Source organism: Lycorma delicatula, chromosome 13, assembly GCF_047948215.1.
Source record: "Lycorma delicatula isolate Av1 chromosome 13, ASM4794821v1, whole genome shotgun sequence".
Taxonomy (NCBI): Eukaryota; Metazoa; Arthropoda; class Insecta; order Hemiptera; family Fulgoridae; genus Lycorma; species Lycorma delicatula.
Window position 1 is genome coordinate 7,017,429 of NC_134467.1, and position 17,264 is coordinate 7,034,692.

At 32.0% G+C, this 17,264-nt stretch overlaps 1 protein-coding gene across 4 annotated transcripts in view; it reads right to left on the bottom strand.

The window, feature by feature from the left end:
• The window catches only part of RhoGAP19D (Rho GTPase activating protein at 19D), a 448,570-nt gene that overhangs the window by 335,495 nt on the left and 95,811 nt on the right, over positions 1–17,264 (bottom strand). The gene's annotated exons all lie outside the window — the stretch shown is intronic.

Genomic DNA, 17,264 nt, shown 5'->3' on the forward strand with positions numbered 1-17,264 from the left:
ATTTTCCGCCGTAACTCGGCTATTTGTCGACCTATTTCAAAAAGTAAAAGACTTAATATTTTAGAAAATAACATAAATTTTGATAAAACTCATATTAATGGAGATATAACGGAGTGAAAAATAAACATGGCCGCCATTTTGTAATTTGCGAAGTTATTTCAGCCTGATTTTATTTTAATATTAAAAATTTATTACAAAGACGGTTATCAGATATTAATGCGATTTCTCTATCCGAATTTGAGATAAATTTTTATACAAAAATAACAAAATTTGCGACAAGGGGGAACGAAAGAGAAACTGCCATTTTCCTAAGGATATTTTTTGTTTAGTTTTACAAGTAGAATCCGAACAAGTATAGCCAGCACACCGTTTTAGAAACAGCTGTGCATAATATATATATATAAATTATGAAAATATGCACCCGATATATATAAATAAGAGACAGAGAGAGAGAGAGAGAGAGAGAGAGAGAGAGAGAGAGAGAGAGAGAGAGAGAGAGAGAGAGAGAGAGAGAGAGATTATCGTATATAAAACAGACATCTAATAATTTTAACACGTCGTATTAAACGGATATAAAACCGCAAAAAAAAAACTTTAGGTGGAAACAAAGTAAACAGGAAAACAGTAAAAAACAAATGATTAGTAATTTAATAGCATAAATAAACAATAATAACGTAAAAATTACTGTTATAAGCTTAACACTATATGAACAGTTACAACACTTATAATGTTCTGGATGGTAGGCTACAATATCTTAACCGCCGAAATAATTGCGCGTAATTATTAAACAATACATTTCATGCTCTACATACAGAGATGCGAGAATGCAATATACAGCCAAAAACAAGAAAGATACGCAAAAATAACGAATTAAATCAGGATAAACCGCGTAATTATTGCAACAATATTAAAATATTTAATGTGGACACCACATGATTTCCTTGTACGCCTATTAAATTGCATATGCACATTTTTTTTTTTTTTTTTTTAATGAAAGTACATAAAATTTTATTTCAATAATAACTTATATTTATTATTATTATTGAATTATATATATCGTTAATTATTAATAAATCGAAATATTTTAATTAAACAAAAGGTAAAAAAAGAAATTAGATGTCTGATTCGAACCGATGTGCCTTCTTGTAACATCCGAATATTTCATTAATTAGAATTTCATTTGGCTATAACGCTGGAACCCGTGAAAATAATTACCGTTTATGAAACGTCGTTGAAAAACTCTCGATGAGGCCTTATTACTGCGGTTAAGAAATAATTCAAAATACATTTTTTTCGAATTTTGGGCTTTTTTGGACGCTTTTGGTCTAGTCGATTGCAATCAAAAAAGCAGGTGCACAAGTAGGTGTTACAATAGTCCAAATCCAAAATTTCAACATCCTACGAATAATCGTTTTTGAGTTACGAAAGATACGTACGTAGTACATATGTACTATGTACAGATGTCACGCCAAAACTAGTTAAAATGGCTTCAAGGATGGTCAAAATGGATATTTCCGTTGAAATCTGAAAACAGAAATTTTTCAAGATCACACAATACTTCCTTTACTTCGTACAAAGAAGTAATAGAAGATAATAATAAATATTTACTGTTCGTAGATTTTTATTCAAGAAATCCTAACTATACTAACAAACGCGCGTGCGCGTATGTGTGTGTGTGTGTATGTATATATATATATATATATATATGTATGTATGTATAAAATTTCGTCAGAAGTAATACAACATGAAAAAATATCTTACTTTAACCAAAGTCATAGCTTCAAATAAAAAATTTGATGTTTTTGCCAATTTTTTGTTATGGGGTGCAGCGGTACCCCACTCTTTAGGCCACTCATCACGCATAAAAAAATTAGCAAAAACATCAAATTTTTAATTTCAAGCTATGACTTTCACATAATCGTACACGTCACCATCAAAGCTTATTGTCAAATCCATTCTGAGATACCGTCCAAAAATTATTTTTTTCATTTTAGCGCGTTTAATTTAATCGTGATTTTTTAATTTTTTTTACATATTTTTAGTTTCTACTTTTTAGTGTAATGAATACCACAGTATTTTTAAAAAGTTATTTATACTTTTTTATTTTTTGCTCTTTATAAGTTTATACTATATAGCTGCGCTAGCGCACAGGTTTGAGCGTATTTACCGAAAGATCGGATCGGTACGTTTAACGGTGGTGAGTGCGATCAAAACATAGGGCTAAACGATTTAATTTCGGTAAACCAAGATCCGATCGATCGAGAATGTACCCGATGCGTTAAACAGTTAAAGCTCGACCTGCTGATACATATACGCCGTTTGGATCGTGAAAATCGTGAACGGTTGCCGAGATATTACGGTAGCGCCCCATCTTATATCCTCCCCGATTTCCGAACGGCGCCCCGGGGGCACTTCCCACGGGGAACACTGAGAGCGGAGGGAGTCGGAAAACATTTTCAGAGCGCTAAGAACGATAGTTTTCGAGATATTTTCGATTTTCGTCCGAAAATTCGTATCGGTTAAAAAGTACTAAATTTTCCCAAAACTTCGATATGTATATAATAACGGTATACACCTGACCGCCACGAGAAATGTACTAACGAATCGGGATTTTCCGTTAATCATCGGTTAAGCACCGTTAACATTCCGGTGCTAAGCTGACGGGAACGCACACAGACACGCATACAAATTATATAACTACATTTGTTACGATAAAGTTTTTTCTATTTCGCTTATTTCGATCTTTATATCGACACTACTTAAATAACACGCCTCGTACAAACACTTTTGATCAAATTTACGTTTCTATTAAAATAGTGTAAAAAGAAAAATCAATAACTCGTGTATTTCTCCTAGATACTACTTAAAAATTTAATTTTTTGTTTTATAACATCTATAGTCTCCCAAAACGTGTAGTGCGTGAGCTCGCGCGCGCGCGTGCCCTACATAGACCGATCTTTTGTTACGACGGGGAGAAAAAATAATACGTATAATCTTAAGATAGAAATAATTTTAACCCTCTTTTTCGTTTGACACCGTATACAACTCGGCATAACACCCTTATAATATAGCCAAAGCCTAGTGCTGTATATCGTCTTAATATATGCGATAACGAAGTCGCATTTCGCTAACACATCCTGTGAACGAGGGAGAGAAACCGTACAATAACGTTTAAGTACAACATTACCATATCTAGGGTGAACGTCTACGTGCGGTGTAACCTGAATAAAGAACTCTGGCGTGCGATCAAAGAAAAACAAACGCCGTATTCAAAACGTAATGTATATATGAAAAACTTAAGATACGCATTTTCAGTACTTTTATTTACCCGGCTATCAACAGAGCGAATCACCAACAATTTTACCTTTTGACGACAAATAGAATTTTAACCCCTTCTTGGGGGTAGCCCAGAGGTTGTAAATCAAATAATTTAAACGATAAGGTCCTTCGTGTGATAGATCTTTCTAAATATCTCTTTATACAAGAAAAACGGTATAATTAAAACTTCGTACGACATCCGTACTCAAAATGGCGGCGAGATAAAGATTGCATTTTGAAAAAAATTACGTCGGTAACTTAAGGAACTGTTATCGCAAATAAATAAATTTATTTTAAAAAATTATTAAACATAGCGTTTGCTTATTTACTTGCATTTCGTTTTAATACGTAAATGTTCGAAAGTCCTGTTGTTTGAAAGTATATGACGGTCGGTTATAAAAAGATGATACTGTATTCCCCGATGATTCCCTAAAATTATTTTGCGCCGATGCTCGAATTCTATTTAGTAAATCGTGGATATCTTGAAACTTATTACTTTTTAAGCGACCCGCAGAAAGTATTCCTACAGTGACAAATCGGGTGATCTCGTTGGCCATTCAATTTGACCACCTCGACCGATCTATCTTCAAGGAAAAAGTGGCATATAAAACTTCACGTTTCATATTTTACTGGACACACACACACACACGGACAGAAGAAATATATATATATATATAGATATGTATTTTATTAACTCTTTTTTTAAATTTGAACATATTGATTTATTAATAATTCTATCCTCTATAAAAAATTTTTAATTAAAATGGAAAGTACGTAAAATTTTATTTCACTAATAACTTCTGATTTCTTTTGTACTGTTATTGAATTATATTTCATTGTATATTTTTTTAGAATCAGAGGTTAATTATTAATAAATCAATATATTTAAATTAAAAAAAGGAGATGAAGTCTGATTCGAACCGACCTGCCTTCCCCTTGTATGATCCACGTATTTCATTAATTAAAATTTCATTTGCCTATAACTCTGGAACCGATGAAAATAAGTACCACTTATGATATAGCGTTGAAAAGGTGTCAACGAGAGCTGATTACTGCAGTTAAGAAAAAGTTCAAAATCCAATTTTTTTTAATTTTGGGCTTTTTTGGACATTTTTGGTCCAGTCTGGAATCAAAAGAGGAGGTGCACAACAAGATGTTATAATAAACCTAAATCCAAAATTTCAACGTTCAACGGCTAATCGTTTTTGAGTTATGCGAGATACACACGTACGTACAGACGTCAGCCGAAACTAGTCAAAGTAAATATTTCCGAGGAAATCTGAAAACTGAAATTTTTCGCGATCACGAAAGAAGTAAATAAAAATGTCGCCTCATCACTAAAAACTATGTCGGTTAATAAATTAGGATCGGCACAAATATCGTTCATAATAATTTCCCTAACTCAAATCTTCAGTCGTAATCATCTTTATTAAGTTCTTATAAAAGACTATTTTTGACCCGTTTCAAATTTTCACTTTTTAATGTTAGAATCGCTGTACTTCAACTAACGTTTTGTTCCCGTACTGTTGTTCGAGTCGAGGAATAAGGACTCTATATAAATTTTTGTATTATCTCTAACGATTTGATATTTTTATTTGTTGCAGATTTAGGCCTCCCTGGTTTTGGCCTATTGTTAATGCTCCTTGTTTTTTTCAAATAGTTTAATGGTATTTAACACTGTAATTTTTTTCAAAATCCAAACCGTGTCCCGTTGCCATTTTGGGTACAGACGACTTTTTATTTATTCCATTTTTCTTGTGTTAAAGAGAACTTTAAAATGATTTACGACAAAAAGAGTTAACAATTAAATTGTTTGAGTTACAACTCCTACGACACTCGCCAATAAGGGATTGAAATTATATTTCTCGTCAAAAGCTAAAGCAGCCGGTACTGTATCTTGAAAGCTACAGTATTCTATGAAGGAGAAGTTGTACAGGGGTTTCCGTTCTTTTGGATCACTATCTATGCTGTTGTGGCAATAACGGGAAACATACATATCATAGAAAAGATCGTAGAAACGGGTCTTTTTCCCGACTTCTCGAATAAAAGTACGGTATTCCTTTCGGCCGCACGGTGGGAATGGGAGATGAAAATGAATTTTCGTTACGTTTTGAGGTATGAGGAGTACAAAAATATCGTTCATTTAAACTGGAGTTTCCTTATATATTTATATGCCTATGTATAAAATTTTGTAACTCGAAAATCTCCGAAACCACTATATCAATTTCATTGAAAGTTAGATATCCTGTAGAATAGTGTATCTGAAATTGCGCGTGTGAAAATTTGATGAAAAACGGTGGATTCGTTCTGAGTTACGCTCAATTTAAGATCGAAAAGTTTTCAGGGAGGCAAGGTAGAAGCGTGGTTCGTTGTGAAACTGCGTGTAGAAACACAGACCCACCGGGTTGTTCTAGAGGTGAACGCGTCTTCGAAAATCAGTTGATTTCGAAGTCGAGATTTCCAACGTTCAAGTCCTAGTAAAACCAGTTATTTTTATATGGATTTGAATACTAGATCGTAGATACCGGAATTCTTTGGCGGTTGGGTTTCAATTAACCAAACATCTCAGGAATGGTCGACCTGATATTTTACAAGACAACACTTCAGTTACATTCATACATATCATCCTCTGAACTAATATACCTTACGGTGGTTCCGGAAGATAAACAGAAAAAAAATGATTTGTGGTTTAATGAATACGAAATAATTGTGAAATTATGGATGATGAAAATTTGAATACTAATGAGAGTAATTATTGACTACAATTTCTATCCTTTTAATTAAATATTTACGGTATAGATGATTTAATAATGTGTTAAATAAAGATGGTACACCGATTTATAATACGAAAGAAAAAGTCGATAAGCGGGTGGAATATATTGAAGAGTTATACAGAGGAGATGAAAATAGAAAATACAGAAACTATAAAAGAAAATAGAAAACAGAGGAGACTGTAGAAAATAGTGTTACAGAGGAAGAGCAGGATGAAAGGGGAGATATAATACTGAGATCTGAATTTATTAGAGCATTAAAAGATATGAATGTCAGAAAGGCTCCTGGGATAGACGGGATAGCTACAGAATTACTGTGTAGTGCAGGTAAGGAAGCGATAGATATATTACACAAACCGATGTATAATATTTACGAAAAAGGGAAAGTTCCATCAAACTTCAAAAAGAGCGTTATTGTCATAATATCAAAGAAAGCAGAAACACATAAATGTGAATAATACAAAACAATTAGCTTACCTAATAATACATCAAAAATTTTAACTAGAATTCTGTATAGAATTGAGAGGAGAATGGAAGAAGTGTTAGGAGAAAACAGATTTGTTTTCAGGAAAAGTATAGGGACAAGGAAAGCAATTTTAGCGCTCAGTAGAAGGAAGAATAAAGAAAAACAAGCCAACATAGATAGAATTTATAGATTTATAAAAGACATTTGATAAAGTAGACTGGAATAAAACGTTCAGCATTTAAAAAAATTTAGGGTTCAAGTATAGAGATACAATAACAATCGTTAACATTTACAAGAACCAAACTGCATCAGTAATAAGCGAAGAACATAATAAATAAGCCGTTATAAAAAACGGAGTACAAAGGCTGTTCACTATCCCCGTTACTTTTTAATCTTTACATAGATCTAACATTTAACGATGTTAAAGAACAATTTCCGGAGTAACAGTCCACGGTGAATAGATGAAGATGCTACGATTTGCCGATAATATATTAATTCTAGCCGAGTAAAAAGGATTTAGAAGAAACAAAGAACTAACCGCATGAAAATAAACAAGTACAAAACAAAAGTAATGAAATGTAGTAGAAATAATGTAGATGGACCGCTGAATATAAAAATAGGGAGAGAAAACATTATACAGGAAGGAAATTTATTATTTGTGAAGTAGTAATTACAAAAGATGGACGAAGCAGGAGCGATATAAAAAGCCCAATAGCCCAAGCGAAACGAGCTTTCAGTCTGAAATATAATTTTCTTACGTCAAAATTTAATTTAAACTTCAGGAAAAGATTTTTGAAAGTATATTTTTGGAGCGTAGCTTTATATGGAAGTGAAACTTGGACGATCGGAATACCTGAAAAGAAATAAATTAGAAGCTTTTGAAATGCTATAGGAAAATTTTAAAAATTAGATGGGTGGATAAAGTGAAAAATGAAGAGCAGTTGCTGCAAATTGATGAAGGAAGAAGCGAATTGGAAAAATATAGTTTAAAGAAGCGACAGACTTATAGGCCACACATTAAGGCATCCTGGAATAGTCGCTTTGACATTGGAGGGACAGGTAAAAATTGTGCAGGCAGGCGCCGTGTGGAATATGAAAAACAAACTGTTAAGGATGTAGGATGTATGGGGTATACCGAAATGAAACGAATCGCACTAGATAGGGAATCTTGGTGAGCTGCATTAAACCAGTCAAATTACTAAAGACAAAAAAATACTTCTACGATGAATTTGTTAATAAAATGGTGAAAAGTTAAGTATTTTTTTTTTGTAAGTTTTCTGGATGCGTATCTTATGTAAGGCAAATAAATTTCATCAATCTTCTCTCTAGATAAATATAAAATTACTATTCTATAATTTAAGAAGCACAAGCTATCTTAGAACAGGAAACTCTTAATATATATATATAAAACAAAACAAAACCAATATTAGTTAACCTTCATGGTAAGTGAACAAAATCGGTTAACCATGCAAAACTTATTACAGTATAGTATATATGTACTGTGTTAAATAAAATATACTACATTTTATTTCTAATTACGTCATCGTGAATTCAACAAGTACATACACGTTAAAATTAAAATAGACCTCGACCAAAAATAAAGAACACACCGTATTCTTCTTGAGGAACAAAACTTACTTATTTGAAATTAAGAGCCATTATCACCGACTCTTTTTCCTGTTTAGCCTCCGGTAATTATCGTTCAGATAATACTTCAGAGGATATGCATAAGGGTAAATGAAGTGTAGTCTTGTACAGTCTCAGTTCGACCGTTCCTGAGATGTGTGGTTAATTGAAAAACCCAACCCCACCAAAGAACACCGGTATCCACGATCTAGTATTCAAATCCGTATAAAAGTAACTGAATTTACAAGGACTTGAACGCTGGAACTCTCGACTTCCAGATCAGCTGATTTGGGAAGACGCGTTAACCACTAGACCAACCCGGTGGGGGTTTGTTATCCGACTGGAGTAAAATAAACATGCTACAATCACGATTATAGTCGCGCAAGCGTACAACGGTTTTGTTTAGTTCCCATCCACTCATTCTGAGGCGCTGGAGGTTGCTTCAATATTGAACACTTAATTGTATTTTACGCCATAAGGATCACCGATAATAGTATAGATTAGATAAAATGCCGATCTCCGTGGCGGAGTGGTAGCGTCTCAGCCTTTCACCGGGAGATCCCGGGTTCAAAACCCGGTCAAGCATAGCATTTTTCATACGCTAAAAAATGTCCATTTCGTATTCCCAAGCGTAAGCTTCAAGCTTATTTATGATGAATTAATCATCCAAAAAAGAATTTCATTATGAATAAAACCAACACATACTTTGTTCAAATCGACTGATTAACAAATAAAAAAAATGAGAAATTTATCGCAAAAATTAATGCAATCTGATAATTTTACGCGTCTTCTATTATTCCTAATAATAAAATTATTTTTAATTCAATTAGTGTAGTAAAGGAAGGGAAAACAGACCTGCAGTACATACTATCTCATTAATTATATATTGCAGTAATTTCCTGTCTATAGTTTTTTAATTTTTTTCAATTTGCTTAAATAACTGTTTCACTGTACATTAAACTGATAAGAAAAAAAAACTTCAAATATAATTGACTAATATTAAAAGGAAGCGAAAATGTTTGTGAAGAAAGTTGTAATACACATTAAAAAAAAAAAAAATATATATATATATATATATATATATATATATATATATATATATATATATATATATGGTAATTAGTTACGATAAACGAAAACAGAAATAATAATACAACGAAAAGTGAAAGTACAAAAGCAACTAAAGAAGTGTGACATTTTAGTACTTTTTATTTGTCATTCTTTTGTTTTAAATTTTAGAGGAAAAAATAATACAAATGCATAAATTAAACAATAATAATTAGTAAGTAACCTACAAAAACTACTAGTTTTTAAAGAGACAAGTATTTGGGGTTAATTACAATTTGACGATAAGAATTAACACCTTCAGTTACTTTAATAATAAAAATAACACTTAAACAAATTACGCTAACATGAAACCAGCATTAACCTCATTAATTTACAATGCTTATTTTTCTTCAACAAAACACACACACACACACACACACACACACACACACACACCTCGTACTTAATTGTTGAAAGTAAATAATCATAAAAAATAAAAATTGCAAACAAAAATTAAGATTAAAATGAAAAGAAAAACAGTTATACAGAGCGATTAAAAAATGTAATAAAATTTCAGGTAATATTCTTCTACTAAAATTAAGAAGAAAGTTCATATAAAAATAGATTTGGAAAAGTTTGATTTTCCCCCTGATTTCAGCGCCTTTGGTAAAATTAAGCCTGTAATTAAGACTGTAATTCTATGTTACAGACCGAACGGTAGTAGCACGCGTTGTTGACGATGTCGATTAAGATCATCCGAACCAAGTTGGCGAAAGATGTCCAGAGGCGAATAATTACCTATGAGTCTTCAATAGGGCAGAGACAAAAAAAAACTGCAGAATCGCATTGTTCAAACTCAATTTTATTTCACGTTATTAAAAGTTATTTAAGGACTTTAAAATTTAAAGATCTTTCGATCGGCTGCATTCGGAAGGATTCGGTTCCGGTCGGCTGCACTCGGATCCAGTCAGCTCCGGACGGCTCGCACAGTTACGACGGCTTCACTCTGCTCCTTCCTACTATATAAAAGGGCTATTGTTGTATCGCTAGTCGGTCGTCTACTAGCCTTTATGGACTCAACATAATATTACATATAAGGTTCGATTATAAGTTCAATGATACTACATATAAATATAAACTACAAAGGCTTTATTTATTCATGAAACAGCAATAATAAAGCATTACAACAATTCTAATCTAATCAAGGTACGGCACAAGACGACAATTATTCAACAACCCTTAAGTTCGAGGCGTGGGGACGAGCAATGCAGGTGTGTGTGAAAGGTGGTCCCGCATCTCATGTTGTATCGGGGGGAAATATTTTAACGGTAGGCCCTCGAGGGAGAGTCCTACATTACTAAAGGGTACGAGACCGCTTGGTGCCTATAAAAAAAAGAGAAAAGGTAATTCTTGGGACCAAAACTAAGAAGTAAATTTACTTACTGGTTTTATATGAAAACCGACTGGAAAAAATGGAAAACAAGAATAGTTTCAACAACTGTATTTTAAATAATTTTCAAAAAATCAGTGGTTAAAGACAAAAGAATAGGAGTCGAAAATTATACTCTGTTATGTTTGACGTAAAATAACTTTGTTAAACGAATAATAAACACGTAAATATATTAAATAAAACTAGAGAAGATAATGTTACCGGAGAGGTTCTCAAAGGATAGAACAGCAGCCGCGACAGAACCTGCCCTAATGGCAGAACACTATGAATGAAAATGTATATAATTTGATTCCGAGTCAAACCGGTTTGAATAAAGACTACAATAAAATCTAATAAAAATTATCAAGAAGTTCCTTACAATTTCGCCGGTAAGTGTCCTGAGAACTGGACGGCACGGCCAAGTCAAGTCAACTAACTACGTTTAAAAGTTAAAAGTGAAATGCAAACGAGGAAAAAAATTAAAAAGTAACCATGAAAACATTATATTTCAGTTCGATTAGATTTGTAATGAAGAATACTTTAAAAAAATACCTCGAATTTTGTTAGACAACGTGTTTTTCTTCCATCTGATGAACCGCGGGACTGGAATATGTCACTTTTTCCTCAAAAAGGTGGGTGCGGCGCGATTTGAAAGTAGCAGTACTTGATAGTGTTACGGAACGAACAAAAACTTGATAATGTACTTGAAATAATAAAATTTAAAATACGAGTAAAATATACTACAGCTTGTTTTAATAGTAAATGCTCTTATGTTAATGAAAGTACTGAAGATGAAACAATTTTTTTAATTCTCATCACTTCATTAATAAAAAATAAATAAAAGTACTAGTTTACAAGAGATTATAGCTGCTAGTAAAACACAAAAAACACTAACGGTAGGAAGCCGTTGCAAATGTGACACAAAGATTTGTTACATAAAACAGAGAAATAGATTCGGAGCTAACCGATGGAGAAATAAAAAACGTTCATTTATTAGTGTATTCACGGATACGATAAAAATCAAGAGTTACACTTATAAAATAATAACTCCAATATTACACCACAGATCTTCGATTCGTGAAGGTTATACTAGTTTTATTAAAAAAGGAAAAATATAGTATGAAGTGAATAATATGACTATCAACAAAAAAAATTGGCTAAAATATTCAAAAAATGTATTTGTTTGTTCAAGAAAGGCAATAAATTTTAATAATAAATCCAAAACATAACAATCAGTAATTCATAAAAAAATAAAAGAAAAATCAAAGAAAACCCAGTGATATAAAAAAAAATACAATGAAATTATAAACCCGTACGGTAAGAGTCTCGCAGATATCATTTCTAATTTCTGTAATATAAATAAAACTGTTTTTAACAAAACGATACTGATATCAAAAAAAGGTAAGACACTATTATCAATCATTATTATCATTTCTATTATCAAAATGTGTTATTAATTTAAATTTTGTTTAAAAAAATACACGTTAAATATATGTAAAAGACAACAGATACACAATAATAGATAATAAACTATGTTTAAGCGTTCCATATGATAAGCAAAAAATAGAAAATTTGTCACAAAACTCCTACCGGCCCGATTTCATTTATGTGTAATAGATGTCGCATTTACAGAAAAAATACAATTCTTATGATTATTAGTTGTTTAATAAATAAAATCGGGCCGGTAAGAATTTTGTAACAAATTTTTCTAGTTTTTTGTTTATTAGATGGAACGCTTAAATATTATTATTATCTATTATAGTATATCTATTGTATATCTAACACAAAATTCTAAATTAATAGCAGATTTTGATAATAGAAATCGAGTAGGTTACTTTTTTGACATCAGTACCGTTTTCTTAAAAACAGTTTTATTTATATTACAAAATTTTTGTTTTTTTGAGCGGAAATGACATCTGCGATACTCATACCGTACAGGTTTGGACTTTCATTGTATTATTTGTAGTTAGTAGTATTTATTGAAACAGTTTTACTCAGAATAAAATTCTCTACAAGTTTTTGCTTAAAACCTTTACGTGTTTATAAACCATTTAACAATGTAATTTTTCGCCTAATAAAAATAGCTAGTTTTTCGAGTTCAATCTTTTCTTTTACCCGATATTTCTAACAAACAACTTCAAAAAATACAGTTCTAAGACGTTTTTTTGTCTTCAGTCATTTGACTGGTTTGATGCACCTCTCCAAGATTCCCTATCTAGTGCTAGTCGTTTCATTTCAGTATACCCGCTACATCCCTAACAATTTGTTTTACATATTCCAAACGTGGCCTGCCTACACAATTTTTCCCTTCAACCTGTCCTTCCAATATCAAAGCGACTATTCCAGGATGCCTTAGTATGTGGCCTATAAGTCTGTCTCTTCTTTTAACTATATTTTTCCAAACGCTTCTTTCTTCATCTATTTGCCGCAACAGCTGTTCATTTGTCGCTTCATCCATCCTCCTGAGTTTTAATTTCTCCTATAGCACCGCACTTCAAAAGTATGTAATCTTTTCTTCTCAGGTACTCCGATCGTACCAGTTTCACATCTATATAAAGCGACGCTCCAAACATATATTTTCAAAAATTTTTTCCTGAAGTTTAAATTAATTTTTGATGTAAACAAATTATATTTCTGACTGAAAGCTCGTTTCGTCTGTACTATTCGTCATTTTATGTCGCTCCTGCTTCGTCGATCTTTACTAATTCTATTTCCCAAATAACAAAATTCTTCTACCTCCAAAATCTTATTTCTACTACATTTCATTAGTTTCCTTTTATTCTTGCTTATATTTATGCGGTATTTCTTGCGTAGGATTTCATCCGTGCCGTTCGTTGTTTCTTCTAAATCCTTTTTACTCTCGGCTAGAATTACTATATCATAAGCAAATCGTAGCATCTTTATCTTTTCACCTTGTACTGTTACTCCGGATCTAAATTGTTCTTTAACATCATTAACTGCTAGTTCCATGTAAAGATTAAAAAGCAACGGGGATAGGGAACATCCTTGTCGAACTCCCTTTCTTATTACGGCTTCTTTCTTATGTTCTTCAATTATTACTGTTGCTGTTTGGTTCCTGTAAATGTTAATAATTGTTCTTCTATCTCTGTATTTGAACCCTAATTTTTTTAAAATGCTGAACATTTTATTCCAGTCTACGTTATCAAATGCCTTTTTTAGGTCTATAAATGCCAAGCATGGTGGTTTGTTTTTCTTTAATCATCCTTCTACTATTAATCAGGGTGCTAAAATTACTTCCTTTGTCCCCGTACTTTTCCTGAAACCAAATCGGTGTTCTCCTAACACTTCTTCCAGTCTTCTCTCAATTCTTATGTATAGAATTCCAGTTAAGATTTTTTATGCATGGCTAGTTAAGCTAATTGTTCTGTATTTTTCTTCTTCTAAGATCTAGTTTTATTTACAACCACTAAATCGGTTAAATTTTATACAAACCTTTAAGTTTGTATAAAGTTCCTACAATTGAGGGCGAAATCTTTTCCCACGCGACACTCGATACCTAAACGTTACCGAACCTATCATTATATAAACTTCCATTTTTATCTTCAGTAGTAGAACATGTGTTAAAAATTCGTTACATTCTTCGTGAATTACTCTACATAATAAACGAACGCTGTTTCTGCAGTTTTAAAGAATATGATTTCAAAATTAAGCATATTGTTGAGCAATACATACCGTTTTTAGATTGAATAACGCAGCTTATGTGATCTGCGTAATGTTTAATAATATTATTAACATAACATAAAGTACAAAATAAATTATCCTTTTTTGTATTTACGAATAATATCACCGATCAACGACCCCTTCTTCCACATTACCAATCCCTGTATCTATATTGGGTGTTCAGGACGATAGTTAAATCCTGCTTAATACATACTGAGGGCGCCGATCTCTTTAGAGACTACTCAATTTGCCGTACAACCCGGTTGAGTACGAATGAACCGCAGGCCGACTTAAGCGATTTGTACAGACCGAGCACCATAAAACCGAACCTATAATGAAACAGCTACCCAACACCATTTATGAAAGACTCTAACACAAGTAGCGCGACTAGTGGATGTTTATGTTACTACTGATTATTGCTGCCGTTTTTCAGGTGGTTATGTGTCAGTGCAGCGTAAGTTTTGTTTCTGGGTCGTTTGAAGAATCACGTCAATTCGTAGAAAAATTTCCGTATGCTTGTATCCCAGCGAAGAGTAGCGTACACGATTTAGTTAAAAAACGGCGTACAACAGGTTCGGTTTCAAATGCAAAACGAAATAAGAAACCTTCCGTTACATTCGACACACTACTGCCGATATTGAGAGAATTACTGCCGGCCCAAAGAAATCACTACGCAAGTTATCCCCACAATCTGGTGTTAAATACACCTCTTTTCGTAAAATTCTTCATGAATTAAAATTGAAACCGTATCGCTTTATAACTGAAGAAGACAGACAAACCGGAACGATTTGATTATTGCTACTGGCTTGTTGGTGGACGGATAGAGTTGTCTACGTGCGATTTTTTCCTTCGTGGCTACTTAAAGGAGAGAGCTTACGTATCTAATCCTTACAAAATAGATGAACTGAAGGTGAACATTCAACGTGAAATCAACACAACTGACAACAACGTTTTGCGTCAGACGACTCTCAATACGATCGGTCGAGCAAAAAATTGCATCGATGCCCAGGGTGATGATTTTGAACATATTTTGTAACAATACGGTAAATAAATGCAACATTTAAAATACGATTTATATTTTACTTATTTAATTTATCCGTATCATTAATAAAATTTCATTCCGACATAATCTACAGACTGTGCAGCGGTTACATTATGGGTTCGGTTTTATGTTGTTCACCCTGTATTACCACAGAATATTATACTTCCACTGAACCGTGTATCGGGTAGAACAAAGCGTTATGATTCTTACAAAAATACAAATAATAAAATTAAACCAAATTGCATAAAAATAGGCAATTACAGTATTGAAATCAATCCAACTAATTTACCATATACATTTCAAATAAAAATTTTTAATTAAAAAAGAAAAAAACGAGACAACTTGATATCAATTACCATTATAAAGTGGATATTTTTATAATAAATAGACAATACATATTTGTGTGTGTGTGTATATATATATATATATATATATATATATATATATATATATATATGTTGCTTTGTTGAGTGTACAATCAACAAAGCTGTTACATACGTAATCAGAACTGCAAACATATATAAGAGTATATATTTATTGGTTTTGCGGTTAGAATCAAACGTAGATAGCTAACTTAACCTCATTCTGTTTCAATAATTCCTCTTCATTAAATCCCCCTACCGCTAAAATCTATTTCCCCATTCTACGTAAATAAATAAATCATTAAACATTTCCTTCTTTCTCTCTATTTTTTTTTTTTTTTTTTTTATATATAAATAATCGTACATTTAAATATATATATGTTAAAATGTAACAAAGGTAGGGACAGGATTACAGGGAGAAAAAACAAGTAGAACTGATTTATATTATATTATTTCTAACTTGTGTGAAACTTTTCATAACTTTACTCCTTAATTTCTGTCCCAAAAATTACAGTAGGCCTTCTTTTTATTAGAAAAGCTGAAATTCGGGCGAAATATTTCGCTAGCCGTAACGAAGAGTTTCCAGACTTATGTTTAAATGAATTTTTCTCATCGTTTTCACCAGTAAACACGTCATGAAAGTTTCTCCGTTTTTTCGAGGGATACTCTTTATAAAGCAAAAAGTCGGCAACGAATCGCTCAACTTCACCGGCTACCCGGGTCAAGCGATGTAATTTATCGTGACTTACATTTAAACCTTTTAATTCTAACTGTTGAGGCGAAGATGCTCAACAAAATAAAGAAATAACTAAAATTTTAAATATTAGTATTTAGCATCACAATTTCGAAAAATATGTTTTCGATTGTGTGTAAATTTGAGGGCTAACTCATCACGGGACTTTTTTAAGATAAAAATATTCAATAAAATTAATTTTAAATAATTTTAATAGAAATTTGAAAAAATTATCTATTTTTAAAAATTCGTAACTGCCCATCAGGGAGATGATGATATTAAGTTATTTTACCGACTTTATTGTTTTAAAAAATACGTTTTCAACATTAAAAATTTGAAATTGCGAAAAAACCTTTTTTTAAATTTCACAGAGCAATTTTCTTGTTTTTTATTCATTTCAGATGTAGCTTGATAAATGAATTTCTTTTTAAACTAAATTTAAAAAAAATAATCTCTTAAAAAAATATATATATATATATTTTTTGTTACCACAGACGTCGGAATGAAACAGGCAAAAAATCTTTATAGTGGTTTGAAGGCTTATCAATGTAGAAGAAAACAACCAAAAAATAAAAATATATAACCATTTTTTTTTTTTTTTGAGGGGAAGAATATTAAATAAAAATTTTGGTAATTTGTGATCTCTTGATAAAAAAAATTAAAACTTTTGCAAGAAAAATTGTTTGCTAAACTGCCCCGGTAAAGAAGATTTAAAATTCTATTTTAGCCGATTTTATTTCGCCGATCAACGTGGGACCCTTCATCCGGACGTCCCTGGTTCGAATCCCG